General features: G+C 35.8%; 1 pseudogene; it reads right to left on the bottom strand.

Moving 5' to 3' along the window:
- Positions 1-883: 883 nt before the first annotated feature.
- LOC138831579 (S-phase kinase-associated protein 1 pseudogene) lies at positions 884-1383 on the bottom strand (annotated as a pseudogene).
- Between the last annotated feature and the right edge of the window lie 20189 nt (positions 1384-21572).

Genomic DNA, 21572 nt, shown 5'->3' with positions numbered 1-21572 from the left:
CTAATTTTGAAGTAAACAAAAACACAATGGAAATAAGAAAGGAAATACTTATTTTATGTGTTACCTATATAAAAAAGATTCATTTATATGACATACTTATGAAGCACCATAAACATACAACCCTCAAGTATTCTTATGACCCAGTTTATACATTAATCTTTTATGGATTGTATTGTAATTTAAAAATGATTTTATCTTTGTTTAAACTTTTGTAAACTAATTTACAAAATATTTTTTCCTTAACATTCTTATTTTCCTGCATGACATTTTAACTCTTTGGGAAATTGTACCTTTGGAGGAATTTCTGTCCTGAGCTTACATTGACTTTGCATTTTTATCTCATGAGCCAAGCACATATTTTATTTTAGTGAACTTAATCTGCCTTAACTTTTAGGATAAAATTGTCCTATTGACTTATCTAGACCAAGAGTCTCAAATATAAATATATTTTATTGCTCAAAAGGTAATATAACATAAAACCTCTGAGATGGGCATAAAATATATATCTAGTCTGTGAATGTTAAGAAAATGTCTTGTTTCTTTCATTTTTGTATATTTTTATTGTAAAAATGCTGTACAGAATGGTTACAGTTACATGAGCAAGATAATTAGTACATTTCCTATTTAGTATTGTTGTTTCTAACACATACTCATGATCCTTCTCTAAACCCTGGGAAATTACAAATATATTTCTGAATATGGATCTATGGGTTTACCTGTCTATCGGTCTTTAACAAGAGAGAAAATGATGGCAGAATCCAGACGCCTTTTTTTGATGTGCTATTGCATTTGTCTACTGTTTGTCTAATATTAACAATTATAAAAAGAGCAGTGAAACTAGTATTTGGTACAATCCTTGTAATGTTACAGTGTCAGGCACATTTCACTTCACTTCACACCACCGGTTCTGTTTGTACCTGGGCTTCTTCCTCTTCAGTAAAGTCATTCTTGATGTTGAAAGTGTTGTGAATCTCCTCAGGAGTTTTCCCTTAATCATATTATCAACAGTCTTGCAGGTGACCTTAAGCAAACCTTTGATGTCTAAATAGTTTGCAGCAGAATAAGTTTGAAAACTGTTCCTTGGAATTCTTGGTTCCAAACAGGAATTCTTGGTCCCAAACAGGAATATCATCTGTACACTTTTCTTTTGTTCTCACCATCCTCAAGAGGAGGAGGATCATCCTTGTGATGGGTGCACCGCGGAATGACCTTTAAAAAAAATATGGCTGCATTAACATTTGGTAGTGGAATTGGGTCATCATCTCCTTCATCATCCATTCCCAGATCTTCCAACGTTGTCTTGATGGTCACAGATTGTTTGGTAATTTCTTCATCAACTTCAAATATTTCTCCCTCAGAACTGTGAAACTTGATAGAAGGCATGGTGTTTGGTCGCAAAAAGATGACCGACAGGAGTGTGCTCGGAGCAGGGCGCCGACTAAAGAAGGAGAAGAGGAAGACGAAGACAAGGCCGCTACTCCAATCCAGACTCTTGAACTTCATCTTCTTTTCTTTTTTTTTATACATTGTTTTTGTAGAGTTGATATTCAGAGAGGTTACATGAATCAGGTAATCAGTAATGAGTACAATTCTTCTTCTTCTTCTTTTATTTTTATTGTGAACATACCGTACAGAGGGGTTGCAATTACATGGACAAGATAATGAGTACATTTCTTGCCAGGCATTGAGGCCTCTTCCTTTGTTTCCCCTTCCCATCCCTTCCCATTCCACTCCCCGGACCCCCTACCGGATCCTCCCCCCCACCAAAGTTGTAAAGTTCGTTTTCGACATAACGACTTGTACATCTCATTGTTGCAATGGGTCCACCTGTATCCCTATTTAAAAGATTTGTTTTTCCCTTCCCCTCCACAAATTATACCAACATCAAATACAGTGAAAGCAATTCTTGAACCATGTCTCCCCTTCTGCCATCATTCTTTCCTCGTTTCTCCCTCTAGTTTTTCCCCACAGGATATCCGGTTCATTTTCCACAGAGTGTCTATGAGTACCACAGCTACATTTGTTCATCCTTGTTCCACTTTTGATGTGCCCTCCCAGGCCCTCCTAAATACAAACAAGCAAACAAGGCAAAAAGAAAAGAAAACAAAAACAGCAACAATGGTCACTAAAAAAAGGTCTCTTCCTTTTCTTGGAGGTCATTTCATAGAATATATATGATCATCTGTACATAAGCATCAAGTCTTTGTCCACCACTCCTATGCAAATCCTCCTCTGGCCTCAGTATGTGAATGACCAAAGTCTTATATAATTTATCCTGTCCCAGTCCTAGTGTGTGTGCATATATAGCTATACATATGCATATATACAGATTTTAATCATTCATTGTGTTTATTGTAGATTTATAGGCAAATTCCAGTCACCATAAATGAGGGAAACCATGGAACCTATGCTTTTTTGGCTCTGGCTCACTTCACTTAATGTATTTTTTCTAATTGAATTTTATTTTCAACCCTAGTGTAAATCAATCGTCATTAAGACTAACAGTTTTAATATGTTCTCTATGATGACATTCAATTTCCTGTTCATTAGCGATTTTATGGAAGAAGAGAGAAGACACAATTTGTAAATAATGGGTGGACCATAGAGATCCATCCTAATTAATGTTTATGACAAAATCATATATATATATTTATGATATACATACATATATATACATCAAAGCAACAACATTTTGCTAAATATTTCAAATATCTACTTCCCTGTAGGGAAGCAGAGAGTAAGAAAGGTACGTAAAACTTCTTACAAACCTTCAAAACAAAAGAAAAGAAGGGAGAACAAGACTCACTAACTCTATGTGGGGGTAAGCATAACTCCCATATAATTCAAATGAGCTTGTGTGATCCCATCTGATACCACGTTAAACAAACTCAGACAATAAGACATCCCTCTCCCTAAAACTCATGTAGATCTACAGAAAGCTCTGCTTTGAAATTTTTTCTAGTGTAGCTCTCACTCAAAACTGTGAGTAAAATATAAGTTAACAGCCAGTATGAGTTAATGTTTTCTAAAACCTCAATTTCATATAGTCAAGGAGAAGCTCAATAAAATACTTGATGAGCAATGAGAAGATATGTATGTATGTATATTTATATATAGACACATATTTGTATAGACATGTATATATATATATATTTTTCATATAAACTTATTAGGATGGATATCTATGACACATCCTTTATTTATAAACTGCTATAAGCAAATGGATGGTAGATTTGGTGGACTAGTAAAATATTTGCTAAGCAATAGGAAAAGAAGCTGTATATGTATATGTATCATATATTAATGTGGGGTTCATGTGTGGAATATAGAGATGGAAAATTGAAAGAAAATGTAAGGAAAGAAAGGTGTTCTCTCAAGGGAACAGTCTCACTAGTCTCTGGGAGTCGGAGTGACACAGAAATGGTTAGAAGAAATGTATCCCATACATACAAAACTGAACCCTTCTAGCCATCTCTCTTTTCATGAATCAAAAATAATCTTGAAGACTCCAACAATATCTGAAGTACAGGAAAAAATATTGTGCATTGTATGAGAGAACGTGAGATGTTCTTATACATATACCATTTCCAGTGTTCTTCAATGAGCTAATACATAGAAATTAACATGATCACAAAATTTTATAAGTCCTGATAACATTTACATACATTAATGTTAATTGTTGTCCTTGGTCCAACGTTGCCTGTATATCTCATAGTCTCATGTTTGTGTTTTTTTCTTCTTGAATTATTTCTGAGAGCACATTTTGAAGGAAGTAGTATTTGATATCTATATCAATGATTATCAACTAAGTCATAGGATATAATAGAATGATCAACAAAGTATACATTGTCTAGTGGTAAATACTTGATGACCTTTGTAGGAAAATATGTTCTGATTATTAGATATTAGTTAGCCTTCAGTTCTCTGATATTTATACACACAAAAAGGCTATTTGGCCTAATTGCAAAACGCATTTGTAGCACAGAAAGTTAATGAATGTTTCCATGTGCAATTATCTACAATATGAAGAAGGAAAATCACTATAACTTGTTTTCTCTGTATATGAATGGCATTTCAGGTTCATTCTTTCAGTGTCTTAGTCTGTTTGGAAAACTATGCACAGTGTCCACAGATTTAGTAGATCACACCAACAAATGGTGACACAGAAAGAGAGACAGAGAGAGACTGAGACAGAGAGATAGAGAGAGACAGAGAGACAGAGAAAGAAAGAGAGACAGAGCTGGATCTCTAGTCGCTTCTTATAAAGGGTCAGATTTGGAGTAAAAGGCTAAATACTCATGAACTAATTACATCTTCAAGACTCCTATATATACAATTACATTGGCAATTATGAATTCAATGCATTAATTTTGTGGAAGGAAGCCTGTTTTGCAGGCTTCCCTGGTATTGTAGGAAAATGTATGTAAAGAGCATAGCTGCTCTGATGCTGACAAGGTAATTCTATTTGCTTTGGAATGTTCAGTTTATTTTCAGAGTTTTCTGTTTATTATTTGATTCATCACTTTTTATTTGATTACATCATTTTCCTCTTTTATTCCTAGTACACCAAGCTCTGAACAATTTATAAACTACTGCCCTGCAAGTACAAGGAATCATTGATTACTGAAGTCAGGTCCCAGGTTTTAAGTCATGTGCCAGCCATTTTTACTTTAGGGGAACTGGAATTATGGATTTAGCTCCATGAATTAACATAAATTCTTATCATTATTGATAAGTCTTTGAATGAAAATTAAGCAATGTACATTGTATGCACATAGATATGACAAATGAATTTCTTTACTTTTTATTTTTATATATTTTATTGTAAAAATACCGAGGGGTTACAGTTACAGTTACAGGTAATGAGTACATTTCCTATTGAGCATTGTTACCTCCTCCTTTGTTTTTCCCCTACCATCCATTCCCTCCTGAACTCCCCAACTCCTCCCCACTCCCCCCCTAAGTTGTAAAGTTTGTTTTCACCAAAGTGTCTTGTACATCTCATTGTTACAATAGATCAACCTGTATCCTTATTTCAGCATTTTGTAATTTCCCTTCCCCTCCCCAAATTAGAAACCTGTATACATCGGAATCAAATACAATGAAATCAGGGGTTATACCATGGGAGAAGAACATACAAAAGAAAAACACACAAAATATCACATGGTACATTGTTAATACATTAAAACCAATGGCAAGAAAGAAAAAAACCACTTGTGTCCCTGTCTTGTTTTTTTTTTTTTCACTTAGCATCATCTTATATGGTCATATGTACATAGCTTTTGACTCTTTTGCTTGAAATTCTTTACTTTTTACAATTAAAGCAAATTGCCACACCTCCAAACAGGAAGTGAATATTAATTCCAGAAAAAATGATATTACATATCAAAAAGGAAGGAAGCAATATTTGGAAATTTGAGGGCTTTGTGAACAGGAAACAGGAATCTATTACAATTCATTCTGGGTCTCTCCTGAGTATAATCTGTGTGGAGGTACTGTAATCTCTGTGTCTAGTAGCAGCTTAGTTTTCATTTTACTTTTTCTCCCTTTTTCTTTTTAATGAACTTTTTTGGAAAAAATAAAAAAGGCAATGAGAAAGGAAAAGATAAAAGAGACTTCAGATCTATCAATTTTTTCATTGTGTCTCATTAGCTAAGAGACCAATATTAGCACCTTTGTGATTTTTGTAGTATTGATTTGAGCCTATTTTCAATTTGTAAAAATAAATGACTTCCTCTATTTCTCTTTTTTTTCTTCACAATAGTAAAATCCTATAGACTCAAGTGTGGTAATGGATTAATAAGATTTAAAATACATCTTACTGATAGCCATGATTATGATAGAGATTGTGAAACAGTATCAAATCAGTTTGTAAACAGGGGATTTAGCTTTATGTATTTTTCATCATATTTATAGTAATATGCATGCTATAACTGTTACTTTTAATAGAAAACATGCATGTAGCTTTAGATAATAACAGTCCTTGTTCATGATCATGAACATTTCTTCGTATTACATTCCTTTAAGTCTTTTTGATAAATTATGTTCTATATGTATACTTTTATAATAAACACAATCAATTATATTTCAATGTATAGGTGTGTTCATGGTCTTAAATTTATTTTCTAGGATATGTTATATATTCATGTGAAATTATTCATAATACTGTATTTGAAAATAGATAAAGGTTGATTCAAAGCAACGTGTTTTGTGTCTTCTTATTTAAATGAATTGTTTTTTCTCTTAATTTTATTATCATTATATTTGCAATTTTAATATTTTAATCACATATAATTTTATATTCTATTTCTATTTCTATTCTATTTCTATTTCCATATTTCCATCAGAAAGAATTTCACTGTCACATTTGTTAGGAAATGTAAAGCCTTGGAAAAATCATATTAAGTGAGGTAATCCAGACTCAAACTCTTCTTATTAGCTAATTTGTATTTTAAGAAATATTATTGGTAAATGTATGCTGTTTAAGCAGCTATTGCATTTAGCCATTGGTCAGATTTTCCTTCTACCCACAGAAAACCACTTTATCTATGCTTTCCTTGAGACACTTTCACTCATTGGTTAGCACCCTACCAACTGACCAGTGCCTCCAATCCTTGCAAACCATTTCTAAATGGTAAAACATGGCTCTTTAGCATTATGCATTACACATGTCAAATGCTGAAAGTTCAGCCAAACTTGATAGAGGGAGAATTTTTGCAGATTAGTTCATTTTTTGATTAAAAAAATAAAAAAAAATGACTAAAACAAAGAAAAATAAAAAGTAAAATGAGGAATAAATGTATACTTAATGGTGAAATAATAAACTATTTCCCTAATTTAAGAAGCTTACTGAGGTTATCTACTAACATTTATCTTCATGGTTAAAGAGCTATCTATTGTAAAAATGGCAAATTAAAGAATTGTGGGTAAGCCAAGTGGAAGAAAAGTTGTGGGTGACATGATTTACTGCAATCTGCTGAGTCTCACTTATGACATATAGTCTATATTTTATTTGTTTCATTATTTTTTCAAGGCTATTTTTTATAATTTTATTTCATTTTGTTGTAAAGGTGATGTAGCGAAGGATTGCAATTACATAGTAAGGTGATAAGTACATTTTTATTGAACATTGCTACCCTATCCCTCGTTTTTCTCCCACTTTCCCTCCCTTCATTTCTCCCACATCCAAACTGTAAAGATCATTTTCAACATAGTGACTTGCGAGTATCACTGTTTACCCTTTGTCCTTCATTTCATCATTTTGTTATCTCTTTCTTTTCCCCAAATCAAGTAAAGGTATATATAAGACACAGGGTACCAAAATCAAAACTAGTGAAGACAGGTGATAAACCAAAGGGGGGAAAAATGAAAGGAAAAAGAAATAACTTCACACAGTGTTAACAAGAAAACAACAACAACAATATTTTGTTTCCATATCTTGAAGTTCATTTCAGTGAGCATCATTTTATATGGTCATATGTACATAGCTATTGAGCTATTGTGATCCTCTGCTTGGACAATACTAGACATATTCTCATTATTACCAATGAGGGAAACCATGGAGCCTGGGTTTCTTTGGATCTGGCTTACTTCACTTTATATATATATATATATATATATATATATATATATATATATATATATATATATATATGTATATGTATGTGTATGTATATATACATACATATATATGTATATATATGAGGCCCATCTCAATCAATAAAAGCCTGGATACTGTGGTGCATGCCTGTTGTACCAACTACACCTCTCTAGGATGGCATGGGCAAAGATGAAACCTTGTCAAAAACTAATGAATGGTAATGGTCATTAGGACAGGCTCAAGTAGTAGGGCATCTTTCTTGATAGCTCACAATCCTGTGTTCAAATCCCAGTGCTACCACATTCAAAATGAAAATATGTTCAATTCAATCAAACTAATTTCTATACTTATATGGAAACATTGACAAGAATAGTCACAAGAAAGACAAAGAATAGTGAAAAACGTAGTCTACTACACATCAAGTTATATAAGAAATATGAAGCAATACAAAGTTGAGAGATCACAAGAGATTTAGGAAGTTTAACTCTGTGTATAAGTGAAAAAGGTCTTTAATTTGACTTATTTGGGCAAATATTAGAAGTATGGCCATAGAAAGGTCATAATGAGAAAGAAAATGGGGAGAATGAAGGATCAGAAAGAATTCACATCCTGGGTGATATCACTAAGACATAGATTGAGAAAACGGAACACCTAGATCCTGAAGATACCTTTGGAATAGGTCTGGTTTTATCTGTAGCTGAAGAACACAGAAACTCCCTCTAGTGTGTCTCAGAAAAAATCACAAGTATCCTTTGCTTGCAATGACAATGGAAATAAGCATTTTCTTCAAAATGGCAATAAGGAAAACTTGTGAAGTTCAACTGCTGATTTATTTTTTCCTCTCCAGATACAGTTTGATGTATTCAGTGCCCCACACATGAGTACCCAAGCAATGAGAAAAATCACTGTCTTCCCAAGGTCATAACCTTTCTGGCATTTGAGGATACTGTGGGGATGGCTCTAGCCTGCAATGCTCTGGGCTTCTCACTAATCACAGCTGCGGTTTTGGGGTCTTTGTGAAACACCGTGACACTATCACAGTCAAAGCCAGTAACTGAACTCTCAACTAGATCCTGCTCATGTCCCTGCTCCTGGGCTTACTCTGTTCCTTGCTCTTCATTGGCCATCCAAACACAACCACCTGTACCCTCCAACAAACCATATTTGGACTTGTATTTACATTGGCAGTTTCCACGATTTTGGCCAAACCATTACTGTCATAACTTGCCTTCAAAGCTATGAACCAAGAAGAACAATGAGGAGGTTCCTGATGTCAGAAGCCTCTACCATTCCAATTTGCTTGTTCATTCAATTTGTTCTTTGTAGAATTTGGCTGGGATCCTTTCCTCCCCTTATTGACATGGACACAGATGTGGAGCATGGCCACATCATCATCACCCGCAACACAGGCTCTGCCTTCTACTCTGTCTTCAGATACCTAGGCTCCTTGGCCCTCACAAGCTTCACTGTGGCTTTCCTAGCCAGGAAGCTGCCTGACAAAGTCAGTGAAGTCAAGTTCTTGACATTTAGCATGGTAGTGTCCTGTAGTGTCTGCATTGCCTTCCTCCCTGTCTACCACAACATCAAGGGGAAGGTCACTGTGGTTATGGAAGTCTTCTCCATGTTAGCCTCCAGTGCAGGGATGCTAGGCTGCATCTTTGTCCCCAAGTGCTACATTATTCTTATAAGATTATTCTGATAAGAACTCTTAGAAAGGTTTAAAGAACACAAGAGCTTCTAGGGAAAATAGAGGTTCTGAGGGTCCAGCAGGTAAACCTCTAACCACAAAACATCTCCAGTTTGCATTTCAATATCATAAGTAAAAACCAATGTACCATTTTAGATCCACCTACTTATTTTTACGATCCATTGTGTAGATCTTTAAAAAATTACATTAAGTAAGACAGGCTTAGAGAGACAAAAGGCTTTCTCTAGTATGTGAAAGTTAGACCTAAAATGTAAACCTATATGATAACATAAACAAGGTTATATGCATGAAAAAACAAACAAATTGACTAAAGGCTAGTATTCTTAGGGGATCAGTCCAAGAGTTTAACTCCTTTCAACAACTAACAAACCCTTTAACAAAATGAATACCAAGAGGTCAAGCATGTTTGGGTAGGGAAGTCACAAGATGGGTATACACAAATGAAGGGAGGAAGAATGATGATATATGTTTATTATAGTGAATATATATCATATAAAAATCAACCTTGAGGGTAGGTTTGGGGAAAATTGGGAAAGAACAATAGAAAGGGTGTAATTGATCAAGATGCATTCTACTCTAAACCTGACTTCTGGAACTGAAACTCATTTGTACAACTACTAAATAAAAATAAATAAATATTTTTAAGAGGGAAAGAGAAAGATCCATTGGATAAAACAACATTACATACTCATTAAGTTGTTATGCAAATATGAACACTACTAACCTGATCTAGTACTAATGTTTGGGTAATAGTTATAGTTAATTCATAGAGTTAATGCAATTGTACATGTTGAATTAATTTTAATTTTATTAATCAGTTAACTAGGACTTTAAGTACACATTTTGGTAAAGTATATAATTTAGACATCTTTATATTCTATTTTCCCTGGATTTTCTTAGGCTGTGTTATCGTTACACCATATGTGAAAATTTGTGATGTTATTTTAATTAATTAAATAATTAAGTTAATGTGTTTATATATGAATGCTTTATTCTGTACAGTTGTCCTATTCATTACCTAATTATTTGAAATGCTATCCTATTCCTTTGAATTTTCAACAAATTCAGCAAAACTTATTCTAGAATACCACACCAGAACAGATTTGTCCAGGGTAGGATGTAATGATAGTTATTTTTTTAAGTCAACTATTTCATCTTGGCAAATATATCATGTTGAAGGAAAAAAATGTTGCTCTGAAGTATTAATTAAAAATGAAAGCTAAGCTTTCCTATTCTATCTTGAAGTACATATAAATTTGAAACCACCTAAACCTATATCAGATTCTACCAAAAATCTTTATAACATTCATGCAGAATTTTAATCTATACATAAAACTGATTTTAAAAATCATATGCTGTAACAATTTACTGGGATCTTTTGTTTTGCCTTTGATTTAAATTCTCTTCTTCTTAAATTCATACTTGAGAGATAAAATTTTTCTATTGAAGTGAAATCCACATAAAAAATTTAAACCTTTGTGCATACTTGTGCCAGTCCTATGACTTGAACTGAGTTCCTGGGCACTGTCCCTGAGCTTTTGTGCTCAAGGCAAGTGCTCTATTTCCAGCTTTCTGATAGTTAATTAGAGATAAGAGTTTCACAGGCTTTCTTGCCTAGGCTGGATTTGTGAACCATTTTAATACAAAAAAGTGACATCTATTACATTTATACTAAACAGAACACATTCCTAAAGTTGTATCATCATCATTTCTATGTAGTTCCAAATATTGTTATTGCATCACCATCATACTCTTTACCAGTTAGTCATGAATTAATCCTCTTTACCTCAGATAATACAAATATCAAAACCCTCTGTTTCTATAGCTTTACTTCTTGATAAGTCATCCAAGTAAAATCAGATAGTGATCTATTGCAGAGCAATAGATAGTGATCTTTCACAGAGCAGCTATTTTTTTTTTACATTTTCATGACTGAATAACATCCCATTACATGTATGTTTTCCCATTTATATACAGATGGATATTTGGGCTGATTCCACCTTTTCTTGTAACTTGTGAACAGTTTCTCTGAACATATATGTTTGTATACAAACATTTTGGATACATTGGGGTTTGGGTTTTCTTTTTGTTTGTTTTTGTTTTCTTCTGTTTTTTGGAAGTCATGGAGTTGACTTCAGGGCATGGGCACTGTCTTTGAGCTTTTGTGCTAAAGGCCAGTGCTCTACTACTTGGAGCCACAACCCCACTTCCAGTTTGGAGGTAGTTAATTGGAGATTAGAGTCTCATGGATTTTTCTGTCCATGCTGGTTTCAAACTGTAATTCTGAGATCTCAGCCTCCTGAGTAGCTAGGATTACATGCATGAGCTACCAGTGCTTGGCTGGATATGAATTAAGCTTAAATTTACCACATGGTGTGGAAGGGCTGGATCATATGTAAATTCCATCAGCCTTTGAAGAAGCAGTGAAGTTTCTCCCAAGGCAGCTCATTCATCACACATTCACACAAAAGGAACATTATATTTTAAAAAGACATTTTTGAAAAAGTTGGTCAACTTGAAATTGTTGTGGATGTATACTTTATGCCATCGTTTACTTGGGTTATGTTGTGTATCTTTTTCTGTAAATAATAAATAGTAAATGTTAGATCACGGGGAATACCTGTCTTTAAATTTACTTTTCAAATGTTATAAGTGAGGAGGGGAACTATTTTGTGCCCTACCTATGACATATCTGTGGGTGAAAAGAGTTTCCTTAAAAAATACTTTTACGCTAGTATGTTCAAAATCTCCAATTAACCGGCAGAAAGCTGGAACTGGAGGTTCAAATGATAGAGCACCAATTATGAGCAAAAAATCCTGAGAGCACAAGGCCTAGAGTTCAGTACTCACACAAAAATAAAAAAAATGAATTAAAATAAATTACAACATAGCCAGACTCCAAGCTGTCTCTGACCCCACTGCCTTTGAGATTAAACACTGATGGCCCTGATAAATACATCATAGACTAGGAACCTGTGAATGCGCCAAGGTTTGTTGATACCTGGCTCTGTAGGTGCCAACCCTTTAACTCTGCATATGACAGTGGGTCTTTCTCCTGGAGACAAACACACAGTAGTTTGTGTCAATGTAAAAACTTAGTTGTATCCAAGATTTGAAATCAAACAAATAGCACAATAATCTAAACTGTACCATTGACTTCCCTGTAGAGCCAAGATAATTTCTTTTACAGTTTGCTTCGGTTTGCTTCTTGAGCATAGTTGAGTCAGAGGGTTCAACCTTGCAAGAGTTTTCATACATGTGCAGAGATTTTCTTTGTTCTTCCTTCACCTGGAACCAGAAGAACAGGAAACCATGGCTTCCATTCTTCACTGTGTCCTAGCTGAGACAAATCTTCCTCAGGGCCATGACTGGGTCACTGATAGGGATGCTGGACAGCAGAGTGGGCTGAGAGGAACATGGAAGGCACATACCTTGAGAGGCATGAGCTGGGGTTTCCAGCTGCAGGGGCATCTCTCCCTTTATCTTCTCACTTCAGCACTAACCAGCTATGTGATCAAGTTAAGAAAAACATTGGTTCCATCTGAGAATATAATTTCTCTCTGTGGTCACTCAATTTCCTCCTTCTATGTCATTTCCTGAGCTCATCCATATGGTGTCTGATACAAGCTTGTGGAGAGAAAAATAAATGTCTGGGTCCCATGTTTCTCCTTGAAACATCAATGCACATAGACATCAGGTCTTGACTGAATCAGAAATGATCAGAAATTTTAATATTCAGATCTTCCTTCTCTTTACAGTAAGTTTTCCTGAAGTCTCTGAAGCCACCTCATTTTAGAGGTAAGAAGCAATAAAGAACAATATTCAGGATCACACCTGTATCAAACAGGAGATTTCAAGTAGGCAGAAACTTTCACTCTCAGGGAAGTGAGCACTAGAACGATCTCTGGAGACAGAAATGATGCTGTCCAGCAAGGAGAGAACAACTTGTTGAGTGATTGTCTAATCTCGAAATTATACACTTATTGCACAATGTATACCCCTATCCAGATGCGAATACTTATCTCTTTAATCATTAAAAAAATGGAAATGTACTCATTACCTTGCTGGTGTAACTGTAACCCCTCTGTACAGTGTTTTTACAATAAAAATGTACTTTTAAAATGTATACATACACACACTATCTTAACGGAGTCATCGCTGAATTCTCTCACCATCCGTCCATCAGAAATGAGCAAGCGATAATGAGAGCTGCTCCAAGGATGATGATTCTCTTATGTCTTCAAAACTCAATCAGTTTTGTGTAATTTCCTATGCATCCACCACAGTCACTCCTTCCTCATTTGCCTTCCCATCTTTCTTCAGCTTATATGGAAGCAACTTTACCAATCTTACCACCGCATGAAAGCAAAAGTTCACCCATTTGGACAAAGGGTAAAAAAATGGTGGCAGGGATACTCACTAGACACTCCGTTATAATGACAATAAATACATATTTAAATGTTACCCATTTAAAAAAATAGTTTCCTCATATCCAGGCAAATCCATCAAAGAGTAGATTTGTTATCATGTCAGACCTGAAGTACATACCTGCACTGTGAAGAAAGTACCACCTTTTAGGGACTGTGTGACATTGATCAAGTTAACACTACTTTGCCTCAGTTTCCACATGTGGAAGACTGAGCGGAAGAGTACATGCTTCTTAGTGCACTATTACATACTGCTAATACGTTATTTCCATAGTTTCCATGTTTCAAGGCTGTTTTTTCACCAACAGGCTGAACTGGAGAAGGGCTTCCAGTAGGTCAGAGAAATAGCACCCAACACTTTTGCTTCCTAGAGACCAATTTGGGTTTCCCAGGTTTGAGATACCGTACCTTCAGTGACACATATCTGAGGCTCTTTGGAAAGCAATATGATCGCCTCTTTCTAGAATCTGTTCCTTTGATCACCACAGGTTAACATTTAAATGGCTATAATGTTGATGTTTCTTCTTAATATTAAAAGTCTTCCTGCAAACCCATTATCTTGGCTTCTAGGGTACAATAATGCCGACCTTTAATTAAATGAGATGGTCATCATCCCTCTGTGATACTGGGGCTGAAGAGGAGGAAAGAGAATTTGGGTGCAGAGGATATACACTGGGCACTTTTACCACAGCCTCACAATAAGCTTCAGAGTCTGGCTTTATTTGAGAAACACTGTCAGCAGGTGGAGGTACTAGGAGGAAGAACTGGGCAGGCCAGCCTCTCACTTCTCCTTCCCTGGGAGGTTTATGTTATGACTAGTATCACTGTGGAAGGAGCACTATAGCCTTGTTGACACTAATAACTTTCAGCATCTTCAGGCTGCAGGCTGATGATAGTGAGAGTGAACTCTGTCCGAGATTGATTCCCACTGAACCTGGGTGACACTGAAGACTGCAAAGTAGTTCCATAACTGATCAGGACCTTTGGAACTTTCCCTACTCTCTGATGGTACCAATGTAAAGCACTGCTAATGTGCTGACCAGCCCTGCATGTCATAGAGACTTTGTCTCCAAGAGATGCAGGCAGGGATGAAGGCTGGGCCAATTGGATGTCACATTTGGCACGTGTCACAGGGAATATAAAAACAAATATTGGCACAATTGATAGTGTTGCAAGAACCCTCCCTTCTAGAGCCAAGCAGCACTGGCCACATTGTGCTAAGCAAAACCCCAGTGTTGTTCTTCCTTACCTGGGATCCAGAGCAACAGAAGCCCTGGGAGGTGAGCAGGAGCCCTCATGTCCATGCTGTGTGCTGACTGGGACTGACTCCTGCACAGGATGTGAGCATCTATTAAGAAGTCTTCAGGAAATGATCTGCTCTCTGAACTGATGCAAATCAGAAGAGCTAAGAACAGCTGCAGCTTTGGCTCATCTCAGTTATTCAACACAGCACTGCTTGTCTTCAGTTGTTTCATAGAAGATTTGCTTGCAGAAAATGTTTCTCAGTGGGGAGAGGGTTTGGATAGAAGCAGTCTACTTTTCATGAATATAATAATCTATTACTCTCCTCTTGGGTCAAGGCATGCTTTTTGTGCTATGCTCCAAGTAAGAGTGTGTTAGATATGATAATTGTATGATAAATTATTGGTATTACCAGCCAAAGATGTAAATAGGTAGAAGTGGAAGCAATAAAACAGTACAAAACTAAATAAAGGCTGGGTTCTTGATTTACACATGAGTATCTGTTGGTGCTAACCTACTTCCCCAACTAAGGTTTCCTCTACCTCTGAGTACTTTGATTCATATCTTTCACTTAGGTTTACCAATGTCAGGAACGGGTTCCTGCCATGTTTGAAATTCCAGGTGACTTTCTCACTCTGCCTGCCAGTCTATCATGCCCCCAGCTCTATGAGACACTGACATTATTGCTTGTGCTATTCCACTATCTTCATCTAAACTATTTCCTTCAGAAGCTATTCAGTCCTCCATAGATCAACTTCTCATATACTTTTTTTTTTTTTTTTTTCCGGTCGTGGGGCCTGAACTCTGGGCCTGGGCGCTGTCCCTCAGCACTTCAGCTCAAGGCTTAACGCTCTACTACTTGAGCCACAGCTCCACTTCCGGCTTTTTTTTTCTTTTTGCTTATGTGGTGCTGAGGAATCGAACCCAGGGCCTTGAGCATGCGAGGCAAGCGCTCTACCACTGAGCCACCTTCCCAGGCCTTCTCATGTACTTTTAAATCTACTGTGTTCCATAAGACTGAATATTTTCCCATTATCTAACCTTACCCAGTTCCTAAAGAACATAGTGCTCAGAAGCTACTGTTGAGGACACATGCAGGGTAAGAAGAAAAAACACACAGGAAGATCAAAGTAGAACAACCTTCATGCTAATGCAGTATGTAAAAGTCATCCATGCACTATGTAAAAAGAACCTAACATCCAGGCACTAGTAAGGTTTGTCTTCTTTATTTTCTACTTCAATATTTTTTGTTATAACTTCAATCTTAAAAGATACCAAAGAATACATAATCAGCTTCTTTCGGAGTGATAGCTTATATCTTTTAATGCATGTGTATATTTCATGAGCTTTCTGTAGAATGGCAATAGGACTGGTGGATTTACTGATTATTCTTTAATGTCAGTAAGATTCCCAGCCATATTCTCATCTCCAATTTTGGTGCTGGCAATATAAATCTTCTTTTCTTTAGTCAATATGATGAATTGGAAATTTTATCAATAATTTCCAACAACCAACTTTTGGGTATATTGAGCTCTATCTATTTTTTATTGCTAATTCCCTGTGCTTTATTGTTTTACATTTCCACCCTCCCTCTTAGAGTTTTATTTACTTTTTTTGTTGTTGTTGGATGAGGGGGGCTGAACTCTGGGCCTAGGCACTGTCCCTCAGCTGTTCAGCTCAAGCTAGTGCTCTATCACCGGAGGCACTGTGCTACTTTTGGCTTTTTTCTACTTATGTGGTGCTGAGGAATTGAACCCAGGGACTCATGCATGCAAAGCAAGCATTCTACCACTGAGCCACCTTCCCAGCTCAGTTGGAAGTTGAATTTATGGCTTTGAGAAATGCAAAGCCAAACAACATTGAAATTTCACCTCACCCCAGTTAGAAAGGCAATTATGAAGAAAACTAACAATTATAGATGCTTGCAGGAATGTGGCCAAAAGGAAGTACTACTACCTTGTTGTTCAACCACACTAGAAACAGTATAGAGATTCCTCAAAAGGCTAAACATAAATCTTTTCTATGGCCCAGTAGTCCCACTCCTGGTTATTTATCCTATTGACCACAGACAAGGCCACCCTGTAACAACCAGCACAACCATGTTCATTGCAGTATAGTTTACCATGGCCAAGTTATGGAATCAACCCAGATGGCCTTCAGAAGATGAATGGATCAAGAAAATGTGTCATATATAAACAATGGAATTCTGTACTTTCATCATCAGAAAGAATTATATTGAATCATTCATAAGGAAATGGATAGGCTTGGAAAAAAAACTATTTTAAGCAAAGTAAGCCAGACACAGAGAAACATAGGTTGCATAGTTTCCTTCATTTGGAGTAATTAGAATGTGTCTACAAATATACAAGTAAACATAATGGATGGTAAAACAAAAATTACACTTGGATATGATAAATTAAACAGGACTCTAACATTCACACAGTGAGATCAAAGGAGGATACTTTAGGAGAGGACCACAAAGTTTCAATAGCTATGTGCATTTGATCATATATATTGATGTTTAACAATATGTTAAAAGAGGTTTATTTTATTTTGCCTTTTGATTTCTGTATCTTTTGTCATCTATGCAAGTTTACCTGTTTGAGGGAGAGAGCACAGAAATAATGGGACAAAGAATGAAGAAGTGATAATCACTGGGCCTTATGTTGAAAATGAACGATATAACTTGGTGAATATGAACTCTACAACTTGTGGGGGAAGCAGGTTGGAAGAAGAAAACTGGAAGAAAGAGAAAGAAGAAGTAACACTGTTTAAAAAGACATGTACTCATGACCTGACTTGTGTAACTGTAACCTGACTGTATGTAAAAATTATATTGTATATAATTGTATATCATTGTATATAAAATTGATTAATTAAATTATAAAATAAAGTAAATGCAATTATTGTTTGAAATTTTTAGCTTTCATAAGAATTTAATACTACATTCCCAGTTGATTTAGCTGTATCTCACAAATTTTAATCTCTAGTTTTTGCATATTTAATCAGGTTAAATATTTTATCATTTCCTTACAACTTCCTCATTGATCTGTGAGATACTTAAAAGTTGGTGTGTGAAGCTGGGCGCCGATGGCTCAGGCCTGTAATCCTAGCTACTCAGGAGGCTGAGATCTGAGGATCGCGGTTCAAAGCCAGCCTGGGCACGAAAGTCCATGAAACACTGATCTCCAATAAATCACCAGAAAACTGAAAGTGGCGCTGTAGCTCAAGCGGCAGAGTGCTAGCCTTGAGCTGAAATGCTGAGGGACAGTGCTCAGGCCCAGAGTTCAAGCCCCACAACTGACACACACACAAAAAAAGTTGGTGTGAGATTTCAAATTTTGAGAATTGTTCAAGCATACTCATTTGTACTTTAATGCTGTTGTAGTCAGAGAAAATTGTTTGTATGATTTCACCTCACAAATTTGCTGAATTTTTATGGCTAACTTCATGGTTTGTCTTGGAAAATCTTCCTTGTGCAATTTCTTTTGCACAGAAATCATGCTTTGTAAAAAATCACTTGATTTGGGCTGGTCAATAGTATTATTAAGAATATGCATTCTTCTAAGCAGCACATGGATCATTCTCCAAAATGAACACATTTTAGGGCACAAAGCAAGTCTGTGCAAATCCAGAAATATTGAAATTATTCTCTGTATTTTCTGAGACCACAATTCAATAAAATTAGAATCAACACCAAAGGTCACCATAGAAAATCCTGTAACTCATGGAGACTGAACAATACATTGTTGAGTCACCAGTAGGTTATTGAAGAGATTAGAATGAGAATTCAAACATTGATGGTATTTAACAAATCGAGCACGCCAAATACCAGCTCCTCTGTGACACAGCAAAGGCAGTACTCAGAGGAAAATTTATAGCTCTGAAGGCCTACAACAATAAATGATGCACCTTAAGTTCTTTGAAAAAGAGCGGCAAGTCAAACCCCAATCCAAACAAATAATTAAAATTTAATTAGAATTAAATGAACTAGAGTCCAAACAAACATAGAAGGAATCAACAAAGAGTTGGTTCTTTGAAAAATTTAACAAAATGGAAACTCTTACCAAGAAAAGAAAAGAAAAAACCCAAATAAATAGGCATATTCTCGAAGAAACAAAAACCCAATTAATAAATATGTTAAAGACTTAAAGAGAGACTTCTCAGAATAAGTAAGAATGGTCAATCAACACATGAGGAAATGTCCAACATCTCTGTCCATAAAAGAAACACTAATCAAAACAACACTGAGATTCCAAATCATCCCAGTTAGAATGGCTGCTATCAAGAAATCTTATAACAGATGGTGGTGGAAATGGTCCAAAAGGGAATGCTACTACACTGTTGGTGGTTGTGTAAACTTGTTCAACCACTCTGAAAAGCAGTATGTAGGTTCCTCAAAAGACTAAACAAGGAGATCCCTTATGACCCATCAATCTCATTTCTGGGTATTTACACAAAAGATCACAAACAAGGCCATACTGAAGTTACCAGCACAACTGTGTTTATCACAACATTATTCACCATAGCTAAGATATGGAACCAAACCAAACACCCCTCAGTAGATAAGTGGATCAAGAAAATCTGGTATAAATACACAATGTAGCTCTGTGCTTCCATCAGAAAGAATGACATTGGCATGTATGTCTGTTTTGACATGTGTGTCATTTGTGGCACACATGCTGATATTGACATGTGTGTCACTTTGTGACATGTGTGTTGATTTTCATATGAGTTGATTTTGACATGTTTGTCAATTAAGACATGCAAGTTGTTTTTAACATGTGTGCATTTGTGACGTGTGTTAATTTTGGCATGTAGGTCATTTGTGACATGCATGTCATTTGTGGCCCACACATCAATCTTAAAAAGTGTGTCATTTGAGATATATTTCATGTTGACATGTGTATCATTGGCAACATGTGTGCAAATTTTGACATGTGTTGATTCTGACCTGTGCTTTACTTTTTCCATGCATGCCAATTTTGACATGTGTGTCATTTATGACATTTGTGTCCTTTCTAATATGTGTGCCATTTATGACATTCCTATCAATTTTAGTAGGCATGTTGATTTTACATATGTGTCCCTCACAATATGTGTTGAATTATGCACATGTGTCATTTGCGTCATGTGTATCACTTGGGATGTGTGTCAATTTTGTCATGTTTGTTATTTGTGACATATGTGTTTTCAACATATGAGACAATGTGGCATATGTGTCATTTTGCCACATGTGTCATTTGACATGTATGACATTTGTAGTATGCATGCCATTTTCAACATATGTGTATCAATTTTTATGTATTAATCCTGGCATGTTTACCATTTGTAGCATCTGTATTGATTCTGACATGTATGCCAATTTTGACATGTGTATCTTTGCCATCCACATCATTTGGAACATGTATTTTGATCTTGTCATGTATGCCATTTATGCCATTTATGTTAATTTTGATGCTTGTCATTTGTGACATGTATGGTATTTGTAGCATGCATGTCAATTTCAGAAGGTGTATCATTTGTGACATGTGTATCTATTTTGACCTCTTTGCCATTTGTGACATTGTGAGTGACATTGTGAGTCTTTTGCAGAGACTCCATATTGCTTTCCACAGTGGTTGAACCAGTTTATCCCACCAACAGTATAGTAGTGTGCATTTCTGGCCACATATCCCTCAGCATCTATTATTATTTGTTTTCTTGATAATGGCCATTCTAACTGGGGTGAGGTGAAATCTCAATGTCATTTTGATTTGCATGTTTTGTTTTGTTTTGTTTTTGTTTTTGTTTTTTTGGGTTGTAGAGTCTGAACTCTGGGCTTGGGCACTGTCCCTCAGCTCTTCAGCTCAAAGCTAAGGCTTTACCACATGAGTCACAGGGCCACTTTTGGTTTTTTCTTCTTATATGAATAATGGAACCCAGAGTCTCATGCAAGCAAGGCAAGCACTCTACTACTGAGCCACCTTCCCAGCCGCAATTTGCATGTCTTTTATGACAGAGATGTTGAACATTCCTTCATGTGTCTATTATCTATTACTATTTGATTGCAGAGAAGTCTCTTTTAAATTCTTTAGCCCACTTATTAATGGGGTGGCTTGTTTCTTAGAGAGTTTGTTATTGGGGAGTTAAATTCTTTTGAGCTCTAAGTATATATATTTTTTATATGAGGCCCTTATCTGTTGTAAAACTAGTTAAGATTTTCTTCCAATCTATGGGCTTTCTATTTACCTCGCCAAGTACGTTCTTTGTCATATGGAAGCTCTGCAGTTTAATATGATCCCAATTATCTAGGCTTTCTTTGATTTGTTATGTTTCTGGATCTTTACTTATGAAGTTTCGACCTGTGCCAAGGAGCTCTAGTATACCCCTATCCCTTCCTGTAATATTTTCAGGATATCTGCTCTTACTTGGAGGTCTTTGACCTATTTGGATTAGATTTTGGTGTAGAGTGGTATATAAGGATCTAATGTCAGTTTTCTACACACACATACACACACACACACCACACACACACACACACACACACACACATACATATATAGCTAATATATATATATATATATATTAGCTATATATATAATATATATATATT

Source organism: Dipodomys merriami, unplaced genomic scaffold (assembly GCF_024711535.1).
Source record: "Dipodomys merriami isolate MVZ:Mamm:240054 unplaced genomic scaffold, mDipMer1.0.p SCAF_2, whole genome shotgun sequence".
In the NCBI taxonomy this organism is placed as follows: domain Eukaryota; kingdom Metazoa; phylum Chordata; class Mammalia; order Rodentia; family Heteromyidae; genus Dipodomys; species Dipodomys merriami.
Note: the sequence above shows the minus strand (reverse complement) of the source record. Positions and strands in the feature narration are given on the sequence as shown.